At 35.4% G+C, this 24,464-nt stretch overlaps 15 non-coding genes across 15 annotated transcripts; 12 read left to right on the top strand and 3 right to left on the bottom strand.

The window, feature by feature from the left end:
- Nucleotides 1-9,480: 9,480 nt before the first annotated feature.
- LOC112590773 (5S ribosomal RNA) lies at nt 9,481-9,599 on the bottom strand. Its single transcript, XR_003114460.1, has one exon. It is a non-coding gene; the product is annotated as a 5S ribosomal RNA (ribosomal RNA).
- Nucleotides 9,600-9,905: 306 nt separating this feature from the next.
- On the bottom strand, nt 9,906-10,024 carry LOC112590766 (5S ribosomal RNA). Its single transcript, XR_003114453.1, has one exon. It is a non-coding gene; the product is annotated as a 5S ribosomal RNA (ribosomal RNA).
- A 305-nt stretch (nt 10,025-10,329) lies between these two features.
- LOC112590777 (5S ribosomal RNA) lies at nt 10,330-10,448 on the bottom strand. The gene has a single exon (XR_003114464.1). It is a non-coding gene; the product is annotated as a 5S ribosomal RNA (ribosomal RNA).
- A 1,959-nt stretch (nt 10,449-12,407) lies between these two features.
- On the top strand, nt 12,408-12,526 carry LOC112590782 (5S ribosomal RNA). Its single transcript, XR_003114469.1, has one exon. It is a non-coding gene; the product is annotated as a 5S ribosomal RNA (ribosomal RNA).
- Nucleotides 12,527-12,831: 305 nt separating this feature from the next.
- On the top strand, nt 12,832-12,950 carry LOC112590774 (5S ribosomal RNA). The gene has a single exon (XR_003114461.1). It is a non-coding gene; the product is annotated as a 5S ribosomal RNA (ribosomal RNA).
- A 305-nt stretch (nt 12,951-13,255) lies between these two features.
- On the top strand, nt 13,256-13,374 carry LOC112590767 (5S ribosomal RNA). Its single transcript, XR_003114454.1, has one exon. It is a non-coding gene; the product is annotated as a 5S ribosomal RNA (ribosomal RNA).
- A 5,708-nt stretch (nt 13,375-19,082) lies between these two features.
- LOC112590768 (5S ribosomal RNA) lies at nt 19,083-19,201 on the top strand. The gene has a single exon (XR_003114455.1). It is a non-coding gene; the product is annotated as a 5S ribosomal RNA (ribosomal RNA).
- Nucleotides 19,202-21,117: 1,916 nt separating this feature from the next.
- Nucleotides 21,118-21,236, top strand: LOC112590775 (5S ribosomal RNA). The gene has a single exon (XR_003114462.1). It is a non-coding gene; the product is annotated as a 5S ribosomal RNA (ribosomal RNA).
- A 308-nt stretch (nt 21,237-21,544) lies between these two features.
- LOC112590762 (5S ribosomal RNA) lies at nt 21,545-21,663 on the top strand. Its single transcript, XR_003114449.1, has one exon. It is a non-coding gene; the product is annotated as a 5S ribosomal RNA (ribosomal RNA).
- Nucleotides 21,664-21,971: 308 nt separating this feature from the next.
- LOC112590772 (5S ribosomal RNA) lies at nt 21,972-22,090 on the top strand. Its single transcript, XR_003114459.1, has one exon. It is a non-coding gene; the product is annotated as a 5S ribosomal RNA (ribosomal RNA).
- A 305-nt stretch (nt 22,091-22,395) lies between these two features.
- On the top strand, nt 22,396-22,514 carry LOC112590765 (5S ribosomal RNA). The gene has a single exon (XR_003114452.1). It is a non-coding gene; the product is annotated as a 5S ribosomal RNA (ribosomal RNA).
- Nucleotides 22,515-22,819: 305 nt separating this feature from the next.
- On the top strand, nt 22,820-22,938 carry LOC112590761 (5S ribosomal RNA). Its single transcript, XR_003114448.1, has one exon. It is a non-coding gene; the product is annotated as a 5S ribosomal RNA (ribosomal RNA).
- Nucleotides 22,939-23,244: 306 nt separating this feature from the next.
- On the top strand, nt 23,245-23,363 carry LOC112590763 (5S ribosomal RNA). Its single transcript, XR_003114450.1, has one exon. It is a non-coding gene; the product is annotated as a 5S ribosomal RNA (ribosomal RNA).
- A 309-nt stretch (nt 23,364-23,672) lies between these two features.
- LOC112590771 (5S ribosomal RNA) lies at nt 23,673-23,791 on the top strand. Its single transcript, XR_003114458.1, has one exon. It is a non-coding gene; the product is annotated as a 5S ribosomal RNA (ribosomal RNA).
- A 305-nt stretch (nt 23,792-24,096) lies between these two features.
- Nucleotides 24,097-24,215, top strand: LOC112590764 (5S ribosomal RNA). The gene has a single exon (XR_003114451.1). It is a non-coding gene; the product is annotated as a 5S ribosomal RNA (ribosomal RNA).
- The last annotated feature ends 249 nt before the right edge of the window (nt 24,216-24,464 follow it).

Below are 24,464 nucleotides of genomic sequence, written 5' to 3'. Positions count from 1 at the left end.
CGAGAATAGCGACATAAAAAATGGATCAACGATAAATTTTTTCGGCTCTTCGTTGCTCTCTTTCTCACTCTCAGATATACACACTCTCTCTCTCTCTCCCTCCCTCCCTCCCTCCCTCCCTCCTTGTCTTTCTCTAGCTTTTTCTCTCGCACTCCTCGCTCCTTCCCTCCCTTTTTTCTCTTTTATGAATGCACTCCGTGTGTTGAGAGCGCGGAGGAGCTAGCTTGACATTAGTCCGGGAGGGAACCGAGGAGCGAAATTAAAAAAAAAAATTATGGAAGCATGCTTATGCGCGTGCCGCGTCTGTCGTGTCCGTGCAAAAGAAAAATACTGAGCGCGAAATATTTTTTCTAATGAAGACTCGTCCACACCTCATGATAATAATCTTCTATCCTGTTATGCTCTCCTAAAATCGATTCCTTGTTAACGATTGATGGAAACGGAGAGACATGCAAGAAATAGTTGGATCGTAGATGAGAAAAATAGAGAGAGGCAAATAGAAAGAGAGAAAGAGAGAGAGAGAGAGAGAGAGAGAGAGAAGAAGGGGAGGAGTGATAAGAGTGATTTCTCTTGAAACGAAAGAGAGTATGAGACGTATAAGATAGAGTGAGAGGGAAGCACGGAAGGTCAGTGGGAGATATTAATGGGTCATATCAACATTGGTTATGGAATAAGAAGGCTATTTATTTAGGATATAACTAAATGGTCTGTTTTAATGTGTCACGGGCTACACGTACTGTATTATAATATCTAACAATAAAGTATTTTGTTTGCTTCAAAGGGTCTTATACATTCATTTACAGAAACTTTCATCGTGTTAAGAAGGAAAATGGAGGAAGGTAAGTGCAAGAATAATTAATATTAAGCCATAAGCGGCGCCAGAACTATTCATGCGGGGGGGTGGGCTACAGGTGAGCCAGCGCCTATATATGGGTTGACCACATTTATTATATATTATATTATATATCATTTTATCATTCATTTTAATGTTTTAACCGTTGCGCTTTGTCCTTAGGAAAAATTAACTATGAAGATAGAATTTAAAATTAATTGTAGAATTTTAATTATAAAAATAACTTCATATAAAAAAGCTGAAAACTTTTACAGAATAGGATAGCATAATTATGTTAAAATTTTAGGCTTTTTTAGGGGAACCAAAGGGTGGATCAGCGTATTTTTAGGTGGGCCAGGACCCACCCAGGCCCATCCTTGGCACCGCCTATGTATTAAGCAAATGTGTCTCTGACTGTAAATCGGATGAAAGAAACTCGAGAGAATGCGCAGTGATAAGATATTAAATAATTCCCGAATAAATTTTTCTTTGAATCCCGATAAATAATAGATAATTATTTGCTGCACAACAAAAATAATAACTTACGAAATATTACTTTTCGAGCGTTCTCCATTGGTTCTTCAAATTCGAGGGGACTTGCGGGTTAAATGTAAAAGCAAAATGTCGACTCGGTCGCGCGAGCTCTAGACAAATTATAAAGAAAAGAATCGCGTGGAGATGATCAATATTGTCCGCCGGTGAAGTGTAATAATTTATAGCGCGTAGTAAAATAGCACGCAGTAAAAGCATTTATATACAAAGTATATTATCGACGCGAGGGAGATTAATATACTATTAATAACAAATTACGACTCCAAACGAATGTACATACATCGCTGTGTATGTTAATATTTCAAAATTTCTAGCGAATTTGCAGACGGATGAATGTTCTAGGTATAATGCAGTCTGTCTGTTGTTAATTTAACTTCATCTGGCGCTTCTCAACATAACGCAGCCCCTTAACATTTTCATTAGTTCAGTATTACATTAAGCCAGTGTAATATCTCTCTCTCTCTCTCTCTCTCTCTCTCTCTCTCTCTCTCTCTCTCTCTCTCTCTCTCTCTCTCTTTCGTTCTCTTTCTCTCTTCGCGTGCAACTTATTGTCTATTAAATTATTATGACGCCGTCGTCTTTAACACGTGAACTCGTAACCGTGCAGGTGAAGACGTCGACACTGACACTCAAATTACAGCTAATCGATAACTATCCGGCTAACAAAGAAAATAGCGTTTGATGCAACACGAAAATACGCGACGCGTTATTGTTTTCCTTTTACTCTTTTCTTTTATAATGAACGATTATTATAAAAATATTGGTATTGGAGCGTACTGTTAATGTATCAGCAATTATTTCTTAAAATAATTCATGTGCTTCAAATCGCGATATTTAGTATATGTATATATTCGCAAAAACCTCGACGATTATCCTTCTTCCACAAATTTTCGCGAAGTGAATTAATCATCAGAGATATCGAAAGCAGAGGACAGCTCTCGTTGATATATTTCCAGCTATATTGACGTATGTCAATGAAAGAAGAACAGAAAACATTCCACAATATCATGGATTCAAATAGACCCTCCGATTCCCGTCGCGAATAAATATTTGCTTAAACTTGAGGGCGATCAGTACCTCTCGCAACTTTCGAGTTCGGATGTTAACTTTTGCATAATCCATAACAATGATCCAATATGAATGGTGAATCGCCTCGGGGAAGGATCACTGCACACCCACCGGAAGCACGGGAGTTTCAGCTTTACAATGCGCTTTGTTCCATGCCGCTACGAGCTCCAGGAGCAAAGTTACATCGGCGTCTGTATCGAGCGGCGCGCTCGATCGGCTCGACGCTGCGCCGAGGCGACGCGAGGCGACCGCCACCTGTCGCGCGAAACAAGCGAGGGTGGCAGCACACGCTCTGCATTCCGCAGACGCGTTTCCGCGAAATCTTATCTGCCAACTTGCATAACCACATTCCTCAGCAGCCGCACACCATCTCCCACCACTCTTGTGCCAACGTCACAAGGTCGAACAGCACATTTGCAAGGCCGAACGGCACGTCGCAAAGCTGGGGAATCGTGCGATCACATTAGCGCGTGGTCGTTGACCTCACTGATCACGGGAGGGCGTTAGTGTGCAGTGAGAGTAGCATATCGAGTGTATCGCGCCGAGTCAGAGGTTAAGATTTGAGGTTAAGGTGAAGATTACGGTTGTTCATGAGCGAATCGCCGGTTCAAGGCGATCGAAGAAGGAAACATGATTAGTAGATTTAAGTCGGGGGGCGGTTAAGACGTCCCCTGTCAGTGAGTCTCGCGATGCATCTTTATGCAGAAAGAGTTTGTTCCCTAATCATGCTGTTCTTGTTCTCTCATAGTGATTCTCTCCCTGTTTTTTTTAGTAATTTAGGGGATGGATCTTATCGATCCATCGGATACCAGATGCGTTGCCATTCTCTCTCTCTCTCTCTCTCTCTCCCCCCCCCTCTCTCTCTCTCTCTCTTTCTTTCTCTTTCTTTCTCTTTCTTTCTCTGTCTCCTCACAATGGAACTGTTCTTTGCATTTTGTGTACAAAATCCCTTATGTTTCCATTTTAACAGCTCTGCGCCAAACACGTAAGTGGAGACTCTTTCGGCTAACAACAAGATTCAACAAAACAGAAAAATAATTGATTCAAGGTAAAATAACGGTTGCCTGCTTCTTAAGCTTAATTGAGCACTGATACAAATATGCCTTATGCTACTTTCAAATGTAACTATTTGTATATTTGTTTTTGGGATAGCGAGAAAATGAAAATATGATAAGTACACTGGAAACTGCAGTTGATAGAGGATCGAAACACGATCGCACGGAAGATCGCTGGCAGTCTTCGTCAAGCGAATCATATTCGAGAAAATAAGAGAAAAGGATAAGAAGCTCTTTGATCACGAGAAGATATAACCGAGAAATAAGTACATAACTGTTCCTCTACATTACGGCTAGAAACTCTGGGAACTTTTCCAATCGCGCAGCGCTCCTTATAGCAACGACCCCACGCCATATAAACGGCACCTCGTAAAACATCTCCACGTCGATGGATTACTGGGATTACTATTCCGAAACTATTTCATCGCCGGGTAATATTATGTCGCCATGCCCGCAAGTATATTTTGGACAGCTACAGAAAATGCTCCGCGCGAGCTCAGGAATATTTTGGGAAGGTATTTTCCGATAAATTTAAAGACTTCCCAATTATTTTGCTTTAATTATTTCTCTCACTTTAGTGATATTTTTCTTTATTAATTTTTGTTATTAATATATGTTATACCTAATACTCGGTATGTACTTGTATATGCTTATATCTACTTATATCTACTTGACGCTTTGGATGTTATCGTTATCTTTATTTATATCCGCATATAATATCTCAATATTTAAAGCGAACAAAATTGCATATTTATAATAATTGTCAAACTCTTCACCTTTCAGGAAACTGTCGCCGAAGCTGCCTCAGTTGCCGCTTGAGTTAACTCGACAACGTATTTCATTCTAGCTTATTCTGACAAGCGTCTTGTATACACTGATACTACGTTTGATATGTACATGTCACTATCGGAGTATTGCTGTATTAGTCAGACACTGAAATATTGAAATAACCGCAAACTACACACCACTGTCGGGAAGTGGCCGGGGCTCTGCGGATCGATTGGGAAAAAATGCCAAAAGCAAGCCAGACCGCACAGGGTGGACGCTCTCTACCTTCCGCTTTACCAGGTATCAAATGCGTGTTCGACTCTAACTCGCGCGACACAACAAACTAATTTCCCAACGTTGAATAATAATTACATTTCGAATTTATATCGTGCCGTCTAGAGCTCTCGTATAGGCGAATAACCGAGCACAGACGGCACATCTATCCGCGGCTGTCTTTTTCGCTAAACACACCTTCATGGCGCACGTTGATACGCACAGACACAATGATCAAATGAATTAATTGCTAAATCTGGAGTAAAGAGCGCGATAGCGCTTATCTCGGACGAACGTTTGAGAAATTAAATATTGTACTTTTCATCTTCATTCGCTAAAGACACCCACGCGTGCTTTTCCCTCTCTTTCTTCCCCTTCCCCCTCTCACTCTGTCTCTCTTTCTCTTTCTCTCTTCCTCCCTCCATCACGCGTTAATTTCTTATCTCGCGCGTTGCCGGCAACTCCTTTATTTCGCCGGCGAGTGTATATCCACCCCCGTGCAGACGCGCTCTCCGCAGGGGCAAACACCGCTGCCGGAGGGGCTATCCCACCCCTGTCTCGTCTCTCGCGCTCTCTTTCTCGACCCCTGCAGTCCCTCGCGACCGACACGATCGATGGAGCGTCGCCCGCGGTGAGTAACCGGTCGACGCGACGCGACGCGACGCAACGCAACGCGGTGCGGCGCGGCGCGGCGCGACGCGACGCGATGCCGCGGGTTATCCATATGTAGCGTCGCGTAGCACGCCTCGTCCGGGACGCAGAACGTTGAGGATGTATGCGCGATCAATTTCTGTCTCGTCCTCGAAAGCTACCGACGATATTATTTGGACATTGAGAGAAGGAAAAAGAGAGAGGGAGAATTCGTTTATTATCGTCGCGACAGATCTCTGAGCGGAATTTTACTTGAGATTAACCTGCTAATGGACGATGCCTTGTTTATGGGATGCTTCTTTTTTATTGAATGAAATTGTTAGGTCATAAGATATGATTTCATTTCGGTATTTTTCCAGCGTTGGATATATATACCCTGTTGTACTTGTACTTTTAATAATTGTGCTACAACCAATCTGAGACTTCCTAATCTAGGAAATAAACGGATTAATCTTTTAACAAAAAGTGTTTGAGAAATAATTGTGATCTTCAACGAGTTAAATTTAAACGTGTATTGTGCCTCTACATATCTATTAAAGCATTATACAAGTTCGTTGGATCTTCAAGCATGATTTTTTTATGAAAAGTCGTGCAGAGTAATAAGTGTTATGTGTAATCAAAGTACTTGTATCTATCACTTTTCGTTACCTTCCATATTATTGCCAGATTTCGCATTTGTGTACTCATAACTCATATTTTGAGCCGATGAAAGCATCGACAATCCTATGAACTTTCAATATAAATTCCCGAACACTTTCTCTATTATGTGGCACATAAAATTTACGGAGAAATTCCGTCGATATCATTTGAAGATAGAGAGACCGTTTATTATTCGCGCGACAGGATTCGTGACGGAATTCTATTCAGGATTAAATTTATGCAGGTGTTTGCGTGTTCGTGTCTACACATCTATTAGTGGTTTGCAAGCGATCGTTGGATTTCTACTTATGTTTCTTCTATTGATAGCGATAAAACGATCAAACATCAAAATATTTGCCATCATAATCTAGTACTTCCTGCTAGTATTTTTTGGCAATCGTTTGATTCCACGTTTGTAAAATAATTCCTCTTTAGAGTTGATGAAATTATCGGCAACTCTATGAGCATTTGCAAGCTTCTAATATAAATTTTCGAGCGCTTTTCATATCACGAGGCCGGCAAAATTACATTCATTACAATAATAACAATTGGAATTCCGGAAGAAGAATCGGGTCAGGAATAATCAAGTTCAGACGAAACTTTGACTCTCAAAAATTCCACCACCCATGACTGAAAGATCGCAGCAAATTGATGTTCCGTGCTCTCGCCTCGTTCGAGCTTTGAAGCTCTCACGATTACTCGTATTTTGCAGCAACCAAGAGTAACTGAGTACTCTCATTATTCATTCATTCAACATTACTCACAGACAAATTTCACATATATGAAATCAAACTAAATACACAACCGAGCTTAGACTTGTAAAAATTATTAATCACTGACTGTTACCGGCTGTAAGTTTTATAAATAACCAAGTTATGATAGTAATTTGCCGAAATTTTTAAAACACTAATTTCTTGAAAATCTCTGAAAAAATAGAATAGCTTTAGATATATATTTGAAAAGTAACTTTTATATATATGTGTGTGTGTGTATGTGTGTGTGTATGTGTATGAAAGATGAATTAAAATATTAAAAAGAAAAAATATACTAAATTGTCTTAAAAATTATTAATAATATAAATTAGATAGAAAAAATTACCATCTTCAAGAATTATCAAAAAATAATTAAAAAAAATACGCTAACAGTACACGGTGTTCCCCGGTGGTCATCATCCAAATATTAACTATGCCCAACGCTGTTTAACTGCAGTGATCGGACGAGAACTGGTGTTTTCAGCGTTTTTTTATGTTTTTATTTTTAAGGTGTTTATTGAAGAACCAATGCAAATAATCGTGTGATTTACAATTACAATAAACAGTAATAAATTTAACATAAGATTGTTCTCGACGGCCTGATTGGCACTCACAAAACGCACCATAATACAACACAAATTTATAGCACTATAACATAGCACAGGATACAATTAGGAGGAAAAACATAGATTTTTTATTTTAATCGCTAACAAAAAACGGTCATCATCGGCATACGCAATCAATGAACATTTAATATTAGGATCGAAGAGTTGGAGGAGATCAGCCGTATATATATCTTGAACAATATAGGTGAATTAATTGTACCTTGTTGTAAACCGTCCGACAATGTATATTTATTTTTGGATGTCATATTGAGGTGATTGGTCACGAATGATTTATCTTTGATCATACTCCAGATGAATTTAACAAGATTTGAAGGAAAGTTTTTTTTTTTAATTTAAAGATAAGTCCCTTCAGACAGTATCAAAAGCCTTTTCTAAATCTATTAGACAGGCACCAAGACAATCATTATTAATCAGAGCCCAGTTGATGTCCGAAACTAGTTTATTAATTGCGTGTATTGTGGAATGTCACGCTCTGAAACCATACTGATTTTCTGGAAGTATGTTATTTTATCACAGTTATTCTTGTCACAGAATATAACAATAATATCATTTATGACTATCTCATATATTTTGCCTATATTTGGAAAGAGGCTAATAGGTCTATAGCTAGAAGGAAGCACTTTATCTTTGTCTTTTTTTAGTAATGAGATTACTTTTGCTTCTTGTCACTTCCACTTTGGGGAAGATACCAATGATTTATCATATTATTAAAAAGAATCGTGTATATATGTATGATTTTAGCAGGTATATGTTTTAAGACAATGTTTGGTGTACCATTTAAGCCCGAAGATTTTTTTATATTAAGATATTTAAATTTTTTTGTTAAAATTGTTTTGTTCGTAAAATAGTATGATGTGATCAGTTGTTCCGATGGCATGTCGGCAGTATTATCATCATTAAAGGTGTAAATATTATTTTAAGTAATATTATTTTTGTTATACGATTCTGCTTCACTTTTTATTTTATCTGATTTCTTGTTTATGATTTCATTAAATCTGGATTTACCCATGTTTTTATTTTAATCATTAATCAAGGCGAAGTGAGAGCCAGGTACATCTAACATTAATTCCATTTCTTGAATCAGAAAGTTATTAGGTTATCTTTTATTATGTTATTATGTGATTATTGATGTTAGCCAGGCCTAATATATTTTTTTTGTTTTCAGGTATACGAAGATAGGGAATTTCTATGTTGTTTTTATATGTTGTTTTGTCCAAATATTTTATTGATCTTGGGGAAAAATGTTTTAGAATTGGTGTGGGATATACTTTTAACTCTCTCCTCCCAGTAAAAATTCACTGATTTGGTAATTTCATGTTTTAATTCTATTTTCAGGTCATGAAGCAATCTCCCAAGTCCCTTTATTTCTGAATCTATAGGTTTAAATTTTCTTTCTCAACGTTGAATTAAAAACAACACGTAATTTTATTGCTTTTGCAATTTTCTGACTCCGGCATTTACATATTTGTCTATCTATCTAGTTTGGGTTTTTGACTTGGTGGATAATTTTAGTCATTGTATCCTTAATAATAAATTCTAACAAATGTATAAAATCATCTATTTCTTTGATGCTAAGATTCTGATGTTCCTATTATTTGGAACTTCAAACTTAGAATTTGTAGATAAGTTATGAAACTTTATCCCATTTACTTTGTTATAGTTAAAATTATCATTTTCAACAGAATTTATTTCTAGCTATTCATTACAAAAGGAAAAATTAAAGGAGATCTATCAAGAGATAATGTACTAAGAACTCCATCTGAAATTGACTGAAGGCCTATCTTTATACCTGCTAAAACAAGATTTATATAAGATATTCCCCTAAGGTAGGAAGGTGTGTCAGATCTGTATAATTTTAATTTATATTTTATAACATTGTCTTCTATCCACTCTTCTGGTGTTTTCACCTTGATATGACCGTTGACGCTAATTTGCGTTCTTTTAAGCACTGAAGCATTCATTTGAGAATCATTATACAACTCCAAAATTTTGATTGTGTATGACCATAACAAACAAATATACGATTAAAAATATTAAAATATTAAAAATATACGATTAAAAAGACAATATGAAAAGAAATAATTTAGTAAAAAGGAAGAAAAAATTAAAACCTCATTTCTCTTTCTCAATTTTATAAACAGCGGTTTGAGAAATACAGCTCCGCTGCAAAATTTGTCTCAATCGTGTGTGCTAAAAAAATAAATGTATGAAAGCTGTGCACAGGAATCTCGAGAAATTATTCAAAAAAACAAAAAAAAAGTTAACACCAACAGTACACGGTGTTCCCAGGTGGTCACCCATCCAAGTACTAACCGTGCCCAACGCTGCTTAACTGCAGTGATCAGACGAGAACTGGTGTTTTCAGCGTGGTATGACCGTTGACGATAGTAACATCTTTTTTTAAGCATGAACTCGCCAACTGAGAATCATTATATAACTCCAAACTTTTCACCATGTGTATTAGTAATAAATAAACATACGATTAATATAAAAAAAACTCGAAGAAATAATTGGTGAAGAAGGAAGAGAAAATTAGAAAGCTCATTTCTTTTTCAATTTTGTAAACAGTGATTTGAAAAATACAGCACCGCTGCAAAATTTGTCTCGATCGTGTGGGCTAAATAAATAAATGTGTAAAAGCTGTACACAGGAATCTCGAAAAATTATTCAAAAAAATAAAAGAAATTTACGCCAACAGTACACGGTGTTCCCAGGTGGTCACCCATCCAAGTACTAACCGTGCCCAACGCTGCTTAACTGCAGTGATCAGACGAGAACTGGTGTTTTCAGCGTGGTATGACCGTTGACGATAGTAACATCTTTTTTTAAGCGTGAACTCGCCAACTGAGAATCATTATATAACTCCAAAGTTTTCACCATGTGTATTAGTAATAAATAAACATACGATTAATATAAAAAGAGACGAAGAAACAATTGAGGAAGAAGGTAGAGAAAATTAGAAAGCTCATTTCTTTCTCAATTTTGTAAACAGTGGTTTGAAAAATATAGCACTGTTGCAAAATTTGTCTCGATCGAGTGTGCTAAATAAATAAATGTATAGAAGCTGTACACAGGAATCTCGAAAAATTATTCAACAAAATAAAAAAAACATACGCCAGCAGTACACGGTGTTCCCAGGTGGTCACCCATCCAAGTACTAACCGTGCCCAACGCTGCTTAACTGCAGTGATCGGACGAGAACTGGTGTTTTCAGCGTGGTATGACCGTTGACGGTAGTACTATCTTTTTTTAAGTATAAACTATCTAACTGGGATCATTGTACAATTCCAAAATTCTAATTATGTGTGTTAGTAATAAATAAATGTACGATTAATATAAAAGGAGATACGAAGAAACAATTGAGGTAGAAGGAAGAGAAAATTAGAAAGCTCATTTCTTTCTCAATTTTGTAAACAGGGATTTGAAAAATACAGCACTGCTACAAAATTTATCTCAATCGTGTGTGCTAAATAAATAAATGTATGAAAGCTGTGCACAGGAATCTCGAGAAATTATTCCAAAAAACAAAAATAAAATGAACGCCGACAGTACACAGTATTCCCAGGTGGTCACCACCCATCCAAGTACTAACCGTACCCAACGCTGCTTAATTGCACTGATCGAACGAGAACTGGTGTTTTCGGCGTAGTATGACCTTTGACGATACGAGTGTGCTTTTTAAACGTGAACTGCCCGTCTAAGTCTAAAGGCTCGTCTACAATAGCTGTAAGGATAAGGCTGTAAGGCTGTAACGTAAGCTGTCAGCGAATGAAAATATTTCATTTCGTGTCTTGCAACCTTGCAGACTTATTCTTACAGCTAATGTATACGAGCCTTAAGAGTCATTGTACAACTCCAAAACGTAGTATAACCGTTGACGCTTGTCACTACTTCTTATAACATATTCCTGGTGGCTTCCAATTAAAATATATGTAACCATAAAATATATATGTAAATAAAATATATATTACATATATTTGTAATTTTGTAACTATGTATGTTTTATATTATGTCTGTATTTTCGTATACTATTAGGATGTAGGTGGAACTGTAGAAGTATCAAAGAGACTATTAATTAATACTGAAAAGAAAACAGCAATCTAACAAAAGGAGTAAGTAATAATAGAGAAGATAATTATCCGCAGCTAAAAATAAGCGAGGAAAGGCCACGCTCGAAAAGGAGACAGTTTTAGAAGTATTCCTCGCGACTGTGGTTTTGTTAATTGCAGTTTCACGGTTCTGCGGATTATGTACGTATACAGGCGTATAAAAATATACATGAGTTAGTGGCAGAGGGTACTTGTACACGCAAACGGCAATTACCATGTGATCCACGTTAGATCCAGCATAACCTTCAGCGAAGGATTTTACAGTCGCTGGTACGTGATTCACCGTCGCGCAAAGCGACGGCTGAATCATTGCGCGCCATTGAAGTAACGTCGTCTCTGCTACTCGTCAATACCACTGACTGACTCCTTGTAGGTGTATACGAAGCTCAAATGACCAAATGTGTCCTTCCCCTTTTTGATTGCATAGCGATTTGTGTCTCTATTTTGTCGATACTTAAAAATAATAGATGGCAATGAGACATTCTGAGTCATTCTACTTAAGTTGAGTCATGCTACTTAAAAGTAAAAGTCGGGCTGATTTGTTGTTGAGTCGTACTACGCTTGATTTGTCGATAGGAACGGTGGCGGCTCGTAACGGAGACTTTAGAAGTACACAATGATATAACAGCTAACCTCAACTATATATCTTTACAGATTTTTCTTATTATTGTAAAATGCGTAAAAACTTGCGATCGAAGGAATTAACGTATACAGTTCATTTAACATATAAGCGTCGCTTACAATGGCAGTAAGCAGTAAGAAATAAGCGTAAGCGGTAAGAAATAAACCAATCACAATCGATTATGACAAAAATAATCAACTGTGGTTGGTATATTTCTTATTGTTCACCCTTACTTCTTACTGCTTACTGCCATTGTAGACGACGCTTAACAGTCGCGAGTGTAAAACAATTAAAACTAGTTATACAATTGAGCAGATCTGAAGATCATATTATTTTTAAAAACTGAATACAATGTTATGTTAAGCATAGGTAAATTTCTTTACATATGTTGCATATATTAATTATGCGACTGTTCTATTTGCATAATCCACAGAATTATGTATGAAGAACGGTTGGTACTGCTAACGGTCATACCACGCTGAAAACACCAGTTCTCGTCGGATCACTGTAGTTAAATAGCGTTAGGCACGGTTAGTACTTGGATGGGTGACCACCTGGGAACACCATGTACTGTTGGCATCCATTTTTTTGTTTGTTTTGAATAATTTCTCGAGATTCCTATGTACAGCTTTCATACATTTATTTATTTAGCACACACGACCGAGACAAATTTTGCAACGGTGCTGTATTTTTCAAACCACTGTTTACAATATTAAGAAAGTGAGCTTAACTCTAATTTTCTCTTCTTTCTTCCTCAGTCATTTCTTCGTCTTATTTTTATATGAATCGTATATTTATTTATTACTAACACAAATGGTCAAATTTTGGAGTTCTACAATGATTCTCAATTCCGCAGTTTATGCTTAAAATAAGATTCTGCTATCGTCAACGGTCATACCACGCTGAAAACACCAGTTCTCGTCCGATCACTGCAGTTAAGCAGCGTTGGGCACGGTTAGTACTTGGATGGGTGACCACTTGGGAACACCGTGTACTGTTGGTGCTTATTTTTTTTATTTTCTTGAATAATTTCTCGAGATTCCTGTGTACAGCTTTTACACATTTATTTATTTAGCCCACACGATCGAGACAAATTTTGCAGCGGTGCTATATTTTTCAAATCACTGTTTACAAAATTGAGAAAGAGAGGTGAGTTTTAATTTTCTCTTCCTTCTTCCCCAATTATTTCTTCGAGTTTTTTTTATTTTAATCATATATTTATTTATTACTAACGCACATTGTCAAAATTTTGGAGTTGTACAATAATTCTCAGTTAAATAGTTATTGCTTAAAAAAGATGGTGTTACTGTCAACGGTCATACCACGCTGAAAACACCAGTTCTCGTCTGATCACTGTAGTTAAGCAGCGTTGGGCACGGTTAGTACTTGGATGGGTGACCACCTGGGAACACCGTGTACTGTTGGCGTTCATTTTTTTTTGTGTTTTTGAATAATTTCTTGAGATTTCTGTGCACAGCTTTCATACATTTATTTATTTAGCACACACAATTGAGACAAATTTTGCAGCGGTGTTATATTTTTCAAATCACTGTTTACAAAATTGGGAAAGACTGATGAGCTTTAATTTTCTCTTCCTTCTTCCCCAATTAGTTCTTCGAGTTTTTTTTATTTTAATCATATATTTATTTAATATTACCGCACGCGGTTAAAATGTTGGAGTTGTATAATGATTCTCAGTTGACTAATTCATGCTTAAAAAAGATAGTAGTACTATGAACGGTCATACCATGCTGAAAACACCAGTTTTCGTCTGATCACTGCTGTTAAACAACGTTGGGCACGGTTGGTACTTGGGTGGGTGGTGATCACCTGCGAACACCGTGTACTGTTGGCGTTAATTTTTTTTTATTTTTTTGAATATTTTCTCGAGATTCCTGAGCACAGCTTTCATACATTTATTTATTTAGCACACTTGAGACAAATTTTGCAGCGGTGCTATATTTTTCAAATCTCCGTTTACGAAATTGAGAAAGAGATGAGCTTTTTAATTTTCTCTTCCTTCTTCCTCAATTATATTTTCGTGTTTCTTTTATATTAATCGTATATTTATTTATTATAAACGCACACTGCTAAAATTTTGGAGTTGTATAATGATTCTTGTACAATGATAGTTCATGCTTAAAAAACATGCTAGTATCGTCAACAATTATACCACGCTGAAAACATCAGTTCTTGTCCGGAGAAACCCGCTTGTGAATAACACGCGTGCTCTGGTAAAAATTACAGAAATAGCATATTTGGGTAAAATACAATATATTGCTAATTAAATAAAGTACAAAATAACAGCAACGGTAAAGCTGTCGGAAGATAAAACAAAAGAAAACATCAAAGAAAATATTGGGAACAGTAAAAGTATACAAAATAACCTCAATGGCAAAGGAGGTTATAATGGTATAACACATCATAGTGACACATAACAAAATATAACGTTTATTCTAAGGCTAATATATAAAGAAAACTAATATTGAAATTAGTGGACAAGCAGTTAGAAAAATGAGCAGAAAAACGGACTCAGAGGTGCGACTCTGAAATACATACAAATCAAAAATAAATTTGCACAGCTAGCTAATCTAGAGAAGAAGATTCTGATATGAACACAGAAGAAGACAGTAATGAAAGAAACAATAGGTAGAAGGTAAAGGAGAGGAAGCCACCATCTCTAGTATTACATGGCAACATAAAGGAACATAAAAAATTTGTAGAAACTATTGAGCAAACTGTGGACGAAAAGTTCCATTTAAAATATCATGAAGAATGTGTGGAAGTATTTCTCTACAACAGGAAGGGCTATGATACATTATACAGGATCTGAAAAAGTTGACAAATTAAATTTCACACATACACATCTAGGGAGGACAATAGAAGAATGTATATAGTTAAGGGATTACATAATAGATTAGAATCACATGAAGTCAAAGAAAGCTTTGAACTACTAGGTATAGCAGTATATAATGTTAGTCTAATGAAAGGAACTATGAAATCAATGTTTCTGTTAACAGTGGACAAAATAAAATTAGGAATGCTCAAACAAAAGGCACAATATGTTACTACACTAAGGTAGTATGGGATAATTATATTAACAACAGAAGACACACGGTGTCACAGATGTCAAGAACGTGGATATGCTACAATAAATTGTTATGCAGATCCAACATGTCTAAAATACGCAGGAGAGCATCTGACTAAGGAATGCAAGAAGCCTGTCAGCGAACCAGCTAAATGTATTAACTGCGGCAAGAATCATTTGCTAATGCTACAATTTGTGAAGCATACAAGAAGAGGCTGATAAGGGTGGAAAGAATGCAAGATACAAAGAAAGCAAGAACTGATCATGCTGAGAGAGGATTCAATAAACCTGATTTAAAGGATGCAATACAATTCCCTACATTAAAAACAATAAGAACAAGTGAGATAGGGAGTGGATGGAAAATGAGTGATAAAGACTGCATAAAAAATAATAGTAATTATAGAATAGGAGGTAAGCAAAAGGACATTGAGGTCACTGAAAATGTACAAAATGCAAACAATGATTTCTTAGATTTTATTAAACTCATAAATGATATTAAAAAACTAAATGCAAAACTTAACGTAAAGAATATGCTAATGTTAGTAAAGCAATTAAATCAGGAAATGGAACAGTGTAATGAGCAGGTTGAAATGTTTCAAATATTGATTGAATTTTGTCAAACGTTAGAAACAGAATGTATGAAATAAAGATTTGCATTTGGTATGCAAATGGTATTCGACACAGAACATATGAACTAATAGAATTTCTTAATAGTCATAAGATAGATATTATGATTATAAATGAGACAAAGCTAAGTGTTAGGAATAAATATAATATCAGAAATTATAAATGTGAAAGATATAATAGGGACAACGCGGCAGGAGGAGTTATGATATTAATTAAGAACAATTTATCTTATAAACTAATTAAAACTAAGAATGTTATAATTGAAAACGTATGCATCAAACTAATCAATGGTATTTATATAATAGCAGGTTATAATAGACCATCCTCAAGTTATACTAAGAGAGACCTAGACACATTATTTAATTTAGGAGAAAAAGTTCTTTTAATAGGTGATCTCAACTCAAGACACAAGGCTTGGAACTGCCATATCAATAATAAAAATGGACATACTCTGTATAGATACAGCCAAATGAATAATTGCAATATTGTCTTCCCTGATGAACCTACACACTATCCAGAGAACAGAGACATACCTACAACAATAGATATTATTATTAATAAGAATGTAAGAGCTGCTACACAACCTAAAATACTTGATGAAATGGATTCAGACTATAGACCCATTATATTTACAATTGGAAAATTAAAGGATAATAAACCAGAGCTACAAATATATAACTATAACTACAAGAAATAGACTTGGTTAAGTTTAGAGGAAAACTAGATTCAAGCATAGCAATTAACAATAAAATTCGTACAAAAGAAGATATAGAAATAATCGTACAAAAGAAGATGTAGAAATAATAAAATTTACAAGTAGAAGAAGCTATCAATAAGATGGCAAAGAAAAATAAAATAAAAAGTGAAGAGAAGGATCCTCCCAAAGATATTTTAAATTTAAATAAATCAAAAAATAAAAATAGAAGATACTGGCAAAGAAATAGGAATCCAATATATAAAAAAGACATACGCAACAAACACAATAAATAAGAATGCAAATAAAGAAATACAGAAATGAGATCTGGAGAAAAAGACTCAAAGATAAGTATACATGATAATTCTCTATGGAAAACTACAAAAATATTTAAAAAGAAATTTCAACCAATACCAGTACTCAAAGAGGGTAATACAGAAGCTTACATTGATGAGAAAAAGGTAAAATTATTAGCGACACAGTATGAAAGAGCTCACGATATAGATTTAACAAATAATAACTTACAACAAAAAGAAGTAATAAAAATAGTAAATAAAACAATAAGGGAAATAAGAAAAAACAAAATTACAAGCATATCTCAGTAACGCCTAGTGATATTGATAATAGTACTAGCACTTCCTGCACTTTCTGCATTAAAAGCGTCTGGTAAAGATGGCATACAAAATATATTAATTAAAAATTTAAGTGAAAAGGCAAAAGTACAGCTAATATATATTACAAATGCAATATTGAGAATAGGATACTATCAGAAAGACTGGAAGATAGCAATAGTTATACCAATACCAAAACCTGACAAGAACCTCACAAAACCAGCCAGTTACAGACCAATCAGTTTATTATCAAATATAAGTAAGGTTGTGGAAAAGTTAATATTAACTAAGATCAGGAAACACGAAAAGCAGAACAAAATTATAATGGATGAGCAATTCGAGTTCAGAGAGGGACACAATACTGTTTAACAAACGGTCAGAATTGTTAATGACATAAGGTATAATTTCAACAAAGATAACGTAACGTTGATGATATTATTAGACATAGAAAAAGCTTTCTACAGAGTATGGCTGGATGGTCTATTATACAAAATGATAAAATATAAATATCCCCCATTTATAGTTAAACTCATGCATTCATATTTGTACGATAGGAAATTGCAGGTTAAAATAAATAATACATATTCAAAAGAAAGACGAATAAAGGCTGAAGTACCACAAGAGTCCGTCTTTGAGCCAGCACTCTTCACAATTTTTATAAATGATATAATTAAATTCGAAAAAATTAAGATGGCGCTATATGCTGACGACACAGCAATTTTTGCGCACTTATTTAGTGCCATAGTTGCTGCTAAACAGATACAAATTAATTTATATTTATTAGAAGAATATTTTAATAAATGGAAAATTATAATTAATACCGAAAAGACAAAAGTAACAGTATTCAGCAGAAAGTTTAAAAACTCTAAAATTATTCAGCCAGTAGAAATATACAAATAAAAAACCTAGTGTAAAACCTTTGTCAAATACCTTGGTGTTAACATAGATAATAAGTTAACGTACAATACACACATAAGTGCTGTCTTAAGAAAAACATATGCAATAGTAAAACAACTGTACCCATTAATGATAAAGGACTCCGCAGTCAGTAAATACAATAAATTGTTAATATACAAAATCATAAAAAGTCCAGCTATCACATATGCAGCTGCAGTGTGTTGTGATATAGCAAAGACCAGAATAATACCGTTGCAAAGATTTTAAAATAAATGTCTAAGACTAGTACTGAATAGGGACAGATACAGTAAAATTGATTGTCTACACAATGAAGCGAAAATAATGCCTATAAAAGAATATATAATGGATATAGCAGAAAAATTCTATAACACTCAATTACAAAATAATAAATTATCTGAAAACATAACAACAATACGCAAAGACCTAGTAACATACCTAGTAACTTTAAGTACAAATTGCCATATCAAAAATTACCCATATTTTACAAAGCAATATACAAAAATATTAAAACATATTACTTAAGTACTGCAACAAATATGCGGAAAATGCAAATAGCATTATAGGTTTTTTTATTTTATTTTTTCCTATAAATTACAATAAAGCGTTAAAAAAATAAGACAAAACCAAAGAAAATAATTATATTAACGAAAAATGAGTATAAATTTGTTATCTTACTTACAAAATAAGTATCAACCATAGGTTAAAGTTAGACTAAGTTTGGTTAAAGCGAACTGCAATACAGTGAATAATTTGTGATAATTGTTTGTTAAATTTCGTTTATATATGAAATAAAGTTCTCGTTAAAAAAAATATTTTCGTCCAATCACTGCAGTTAAACAGCATTGATTAGTATTTGAATGGTGACCTGGGAACCCCGTGTATTGTTGGCGTCATTTCTTTTTTCTTCTTTTAAATAATTTCTCGTGATTCCAGTATACAGCTTTCACATGTTATTCATTTAGCACACACAACCGAGACAAATTTTGCAGCGGTGCTGTATTTTTCAAACCACTGTTTACGAAATAGAGAAAGAGAAGTGAGCTTTCTAATTTTCTCTTCCTTCTTCCTCAATTGTTTCTTCGTATCTCCTTTTATATTAATCGTACATTTATTTATTACTAACACATAATTAGAATTTTGGAATTGTACAATGATCCCCAGTTAGATAGTTTATACTTAAAAAAAGATAGTACTACCGTCAACGGTCATACCACGCTGAAAACACCAGTTCTCGTCCGATCACTGTAGTTAAGCAGCGTTGGGCACGGTTAGTACTTGGATGGGTGACCACTTGGGAACACCGTGTACTGTTGGCGTTCATATTTTTTTGTTTTTTTGAATAAGTTTTCGAGATTCCTGTGTACAGCTTTCACACATTTATTTATTTAGCCCACTGTTACGTCCTGGAGGAGGAACGCAACTTGACGCTTGCTTTCGCAAGCTCCGACGTACTCGCAAGTCTGCGATACAGATCAAGGACCGGAATGACCCCTTTATCTGTCGTGGACGTACGTCGGTGGTCCTTTATTTGGGTTAAGGAACTGAATCCTTTTACCTGGGATAGGAGCGACGGTTGAGGGAAGGGAGAATTTTTTGGTTGAGAATAATTATTTGGAAACCGTGATTGGCTTACAATTACAAACAACTTGTTTTATTAGTAATTAGACGGATATTCACAATGAAATAAAATTTATAAGCTTTTATAATGTGTACGTATATATATATATGTATAAACAATCGCGGTCTAAGCAAAATTCCATGTTCGTTATGTCCGACTGTGATCGAAAAGATTGGCCACTGGCGTCTGATTTAACAATTAAAGAGGAATGCCAAGGGGGATAGAAAACGGAAGTAAAACGAAAGGAAAAGAAAAGAGAGAGAAGAAAAGATAAAAAGAAATGAAACGAAAAAGGTCACTCAGGTAAAAGAAAATATAAATAACTTACTGCTGGACTTCTCTGATCTTGATAGACAATGAAAGGTGTGGTTGCTGCGTCTCCGTGAGGATAGATGCCTCAAGTTCTGCGCCAAGGACAGGCAACTGGTTTCGGCAGGATCGCTCTCAATGGCCCAAGAAGGCACAAGATCGTTACACCGAATAATTAACAAGTGAAGAATACTGGTCGGTCTAAGCCACAAGTTGGCTTGATTGTTAAGAAACCCTGAAGGGGTGCTGGAGAGAAGCGTCTGTCCTGGTTGCTGGATCGGCGAGAAGTGAGTGAGTCTTTTGACTTTTCTCAAAAAGTCAACTCGGTTGAGAGAGTGGAGTTTTGGGGGAAATGTTCCAGAAGATTATTTTATAGGAGATAAGATGCATGTGGCAATAAGAGGATTTCGAAAGTCTTTTGTAAATAAAAAAACGTGGCAGTTATCTTAAGAACTAAATATCGATATTTCTAAGAACGATGTCGTGGTACTGTTATCAATGATTAAGCGCGTGGGAAACGGGATAGGAGTTGATTCAAGATTGTTAGTATTTTCGGGGTATCGAAAATTCCAGAGATATCGTCGTGCGGTATCATGCTTGAACGCATTCGGCCATATGATAAGTAATAAATTCGATTTCCCTTATTTATAAAAGAAGCCTAGGGTCCGCTAGGGTTAGTCAGAGGTTGTGCGCGATAAGAATTTATAAATAACATGGGAAAGCATGAGTTTCCGAAGATCAAAGGCTAGTAATATCATATAATAGCATGAAAGATTGTCTGGTCAGTCCGTCTTCAAAGAAAATTATTGCTCCGAACGGGAAGTTATTTAAGGTTATTTGGAGAGGAGATATATGGCCAAAATAACTCAGCGGATCTTTTCCGACGGAAATAGAGGAAACTCCGGTGATTAAAGCAGAGAGAAAAAGAAAGAGAAATCTGTGTGTGTGACATCACTGTTCTCGGAAGGTCGCGGAATATGAACATTTGATCGTATAATATAAAATACAACCCGCCCTACTTGACAACAAATTCAAAGTACGCGGAGTCCGCAGGACGTAACACCACACAACCGAGGCAAATTTTGCAGCGGTGCTGTATTTTTCAAATCACTGTTTACGAAATTGAGAAAGAGAGGTGAGCTTTCTAATTTTCTCTTCTTCCTCAATTATTTTTTCGAGTTTTTTTAAATTTTAATCGTATATTTATTTATTACTAACGCACATTGTCTAAATTTTGAAGTTGTGTTTAATAATTGTCAATAATTCCCAGTTAACTAGTTCATGCTTAAAAAAGACAGTACTGCTGTCAACGGTCATACCACGCTGAAAACACCAGTTCTCGTCCGATCACTACAGTTAAGCAGCGTTGGGCACGGTTAGTACTTGGATGGGTGACCACCTGGGAACACCGTGTACTGTTGGCGTAAATTCTTTTTATTTTTTTGAATAATTTTTCGAGATTCCTGTGTACAGCTTCTATACATTTATTTATTTAGCACACCCGATCGAGACAAATTTTGCAGCGGTGCTGTATTTTTCAAACCACTATTTAAAATATTAAGAAAGAGAGATGAGCTCTAATTTTCTCTTCTTTCTTTCTCAATTATTGCTCTGTGTATTTTTTTTATATTAATCGTATGTTTATTTATTATTAATACACATGGTTAAAACTTTGGAATTGTACAATAATTCTCAATTCCATAATTTATGCTTCAAACAAGATGCTCCTATCGTCAACGGTCATACCACGCTGAAAACACCAGTTCTCGTCCGATCACTGCAGTTAAGCAGCGTTGGGCACGGTTAGTACTTGGATGGGTGACCACCTGGGAACACCGTGTACTGTTGGCGTAAATTCTTTTTATTTTTTTGAATAATTTTTCGAGATTCCTGTGTACAGCTTCTATACATTTATTTATTTAGCACACCCGATCGAGACAAATTTTGCAGCGGTGCTGTATTTTTCAAACCACTATTTAAAATATTAAGAAAGAGAGATGAGCTCTAATTTTCTCTTCTTTCTTTCTCAATTATTGCTCTGTGTATTTTTTTTATATTAATCGTATGTTTATTTATTACTAATACACATGGTCAAAACTTTGGAATTGTACAATAATTCTCAATTCCATAATTTATGCTTCAAACAAGATGCTCCTATCGTCAACGGTCATACCACGCTGAAAACACCAGTTCTCGTCCGATCACTGCAGTTAAGCAGCGTTGGGCACGGTTAGTACTTGGATGGGTGACCACCTGGGAACACCGTGTACTGTTGGTGTAAATTTCTTTTATTTTTTTGAATAATTTTTCGAGATTCCTGTGTACAGCTTCTATACATTTATTTATTTAGCACACTCGATCGAGACAAATTTTGCAACGGTGCTATATTTTTCAAACCACTGTTTACAAAATTGAGAAAGAAATGAGCTTTTTAATTTTCTTTACCTTCTTCCTCAATTGTTTCTTCGTCTCTTTTTATATTAATCGTATGTTTATTTATTACTAATACACATGGTGAAAACTTTGGAGTTATATAATGATTCTCAGTTGGCGAGTTCACGCTTAAAAAAAGATGTTACTTTCGTCAACGGTCATACCACGCTGAAAACACCAGTTCTCGTCTGATCACTGCAGTTAAGCAGCGTTGGGCACGGTTAGTACTTGGATGGGTGACCACCTGGGAACACCGTGTACTGTTGGCGTAAATTCTTTTTATTTTTTTGAATAATTTTTCGAGATTCCTGTGTACAGTTTCTATACATTTATTTATTTAGCACACTCGATCGAGACAAATTTTGCAACGGTGCTATATTTTTCAAACCACTGTTTACGAAATTGAGAAAGAAATGAGCTTTCTAATTTTTCTTCTTTCTTTCTCAATTATTGCTCCGTGTTTTTTTTATATTAATCGTATGTTTATTTATTACTAATACACATGGTCAAAACTTTGGAATTGTGCAATGATTCTCAATTCCGCAATTTATGCTTAAAATAAGATACTACTATTGTCAACGGTCATACCACGCTGAAAACACCAGTTCTCGTCCGATCACTGCAGTTAAGCAGCGTTGGGCACGGTTAGTACTTGGATGGGTGACCACCTGGGAACACCGTGTACTGTTGGCGTAAATTCTTTTTATTTTTTTGAATAATTTTTCGAGATTCCTGTGTACAGCTTCTATACATTTATTTATTTAGCACCCTCGATCGAGACAAATTTTGCAACGGTGCTATATTTTTCAAACCACTGTTTACGAAATTGAGAAAGAAATGAGCTTTCTAATTTTTTCTTCTTTCTTTCTCAATTATTGCTCCGTGTTTTTTTTATATTAATCGTATGTTTATTTATTACTAATACACATGGTGAAAAGTTTGGAGTTATATAATGATTCTCAGTTGGCGAGTTCACGCTTAAAAAAAGATGTTACTATCGTCAACGGTCATACCACGCTGAAAACACCAGTTCTCGTCTGATCACTGCAGTTAAGCAGCGTTGGGCATGGTTAGTACTTGGATGGGTGACCACCTGGGAACACCGTGTACTGTTGGCGTTCATTTTTTTTTGTTCTTTTCAACATTTTCGCGAGATTCTTGTATACAATTTTCATACATTTATTTATTTAGCACACAAGGTCGAGACAAATTTTGCAGCGGTGCCGTATTTTTGAAACCACTGTTTACAATATTAAGAAAGTGAGTTGAACTCTAATTTTCTCTTCTTTCTTTCTCAATTATTGCTCCGTGTATTTTTTTTATATTAATCGTATGTTTATTTATTACTAATACACATGGTCAAAACTTTGGAATTGTACAATGATTCTCAATTCCACAATTTATGCTTAAAATAAGATACTACTAATGTCAACGGTCATACCACGCTGAAAACACCAGTTCTCGTCCGATCACTGCAGTTAAGCAGCGTTGGGCACGGTTAGTACTTGGATGGGTGACCACCTGGGAACACCGTGTACTGTTGGTGTAAATTTTTTTTATTTTTTTGAATAATTTTTCGAGATTCCTGTGTACAGCTTCTATACATTTATTTATTTAGCACACTCGATCGAGACAAATTTTGCAACGGTGCTATATTTTTCAAACCACTGTTTACAAAATTGAGAAAGAAATGAGCTTTTTAATTTTCTTTACCTTCTTCCTCAATTGTTTCTTCGTCTCTTTTTATATTAATCGTATGTTTATTTATTACTAATACACATGGTGAAAACTTTGGAGTTATATAATGATTCTCAGTTGGCGAGTTCACGCTTAAAAAAAGATGTTACTTTCGTCAACGGTCATACCACGCTGAAAACACCAGTTCTCGTCTGATCACTGCAGTTAAGCAGCGTTGGGCACGGTTAGTACTTGGATGGGTGACCACCTGGGAACACCGTGTACTGTTGGCGTAAATTCTTTTTATTTATTTGAATAATTTTTCGAGATTCCTGTGTACAGCTTCTATACATTTATTTATTTAGCACACTCGATCGAGACAAATTTTGCAACGGTGCTATATTTTTCAAACCACTGTTTACGAAATTGAGAAAGAAATGAGCTTTCTAATTTTTCTTCTTTCTTTCTCAATTATTGCTCCGTGTTTTTTTTATATTAATCGTATGTTTATTTATTACTAATACACATGGTCAAAACTTTGG

This window comes from Harpegnathos saltator, unplaced genomic scaffold (assembly GCF_003227715.2).
Source record: "Harpegnathos saltator strain DR-91 unplaced genomic scaffold, Hsal_v8.6 scaffold144, whole genome shotgun sequence".
Classification (NCBI taxonomy): Eukaryota; Metazoa; Arthropoda; class Insecta; order Hymenoptera; family Formicidae; genus Harpegnathos; species Harpegnathos saltator.
This window is presented reverse-complemented; position numbering and strand designations above follow the sequence as displayed.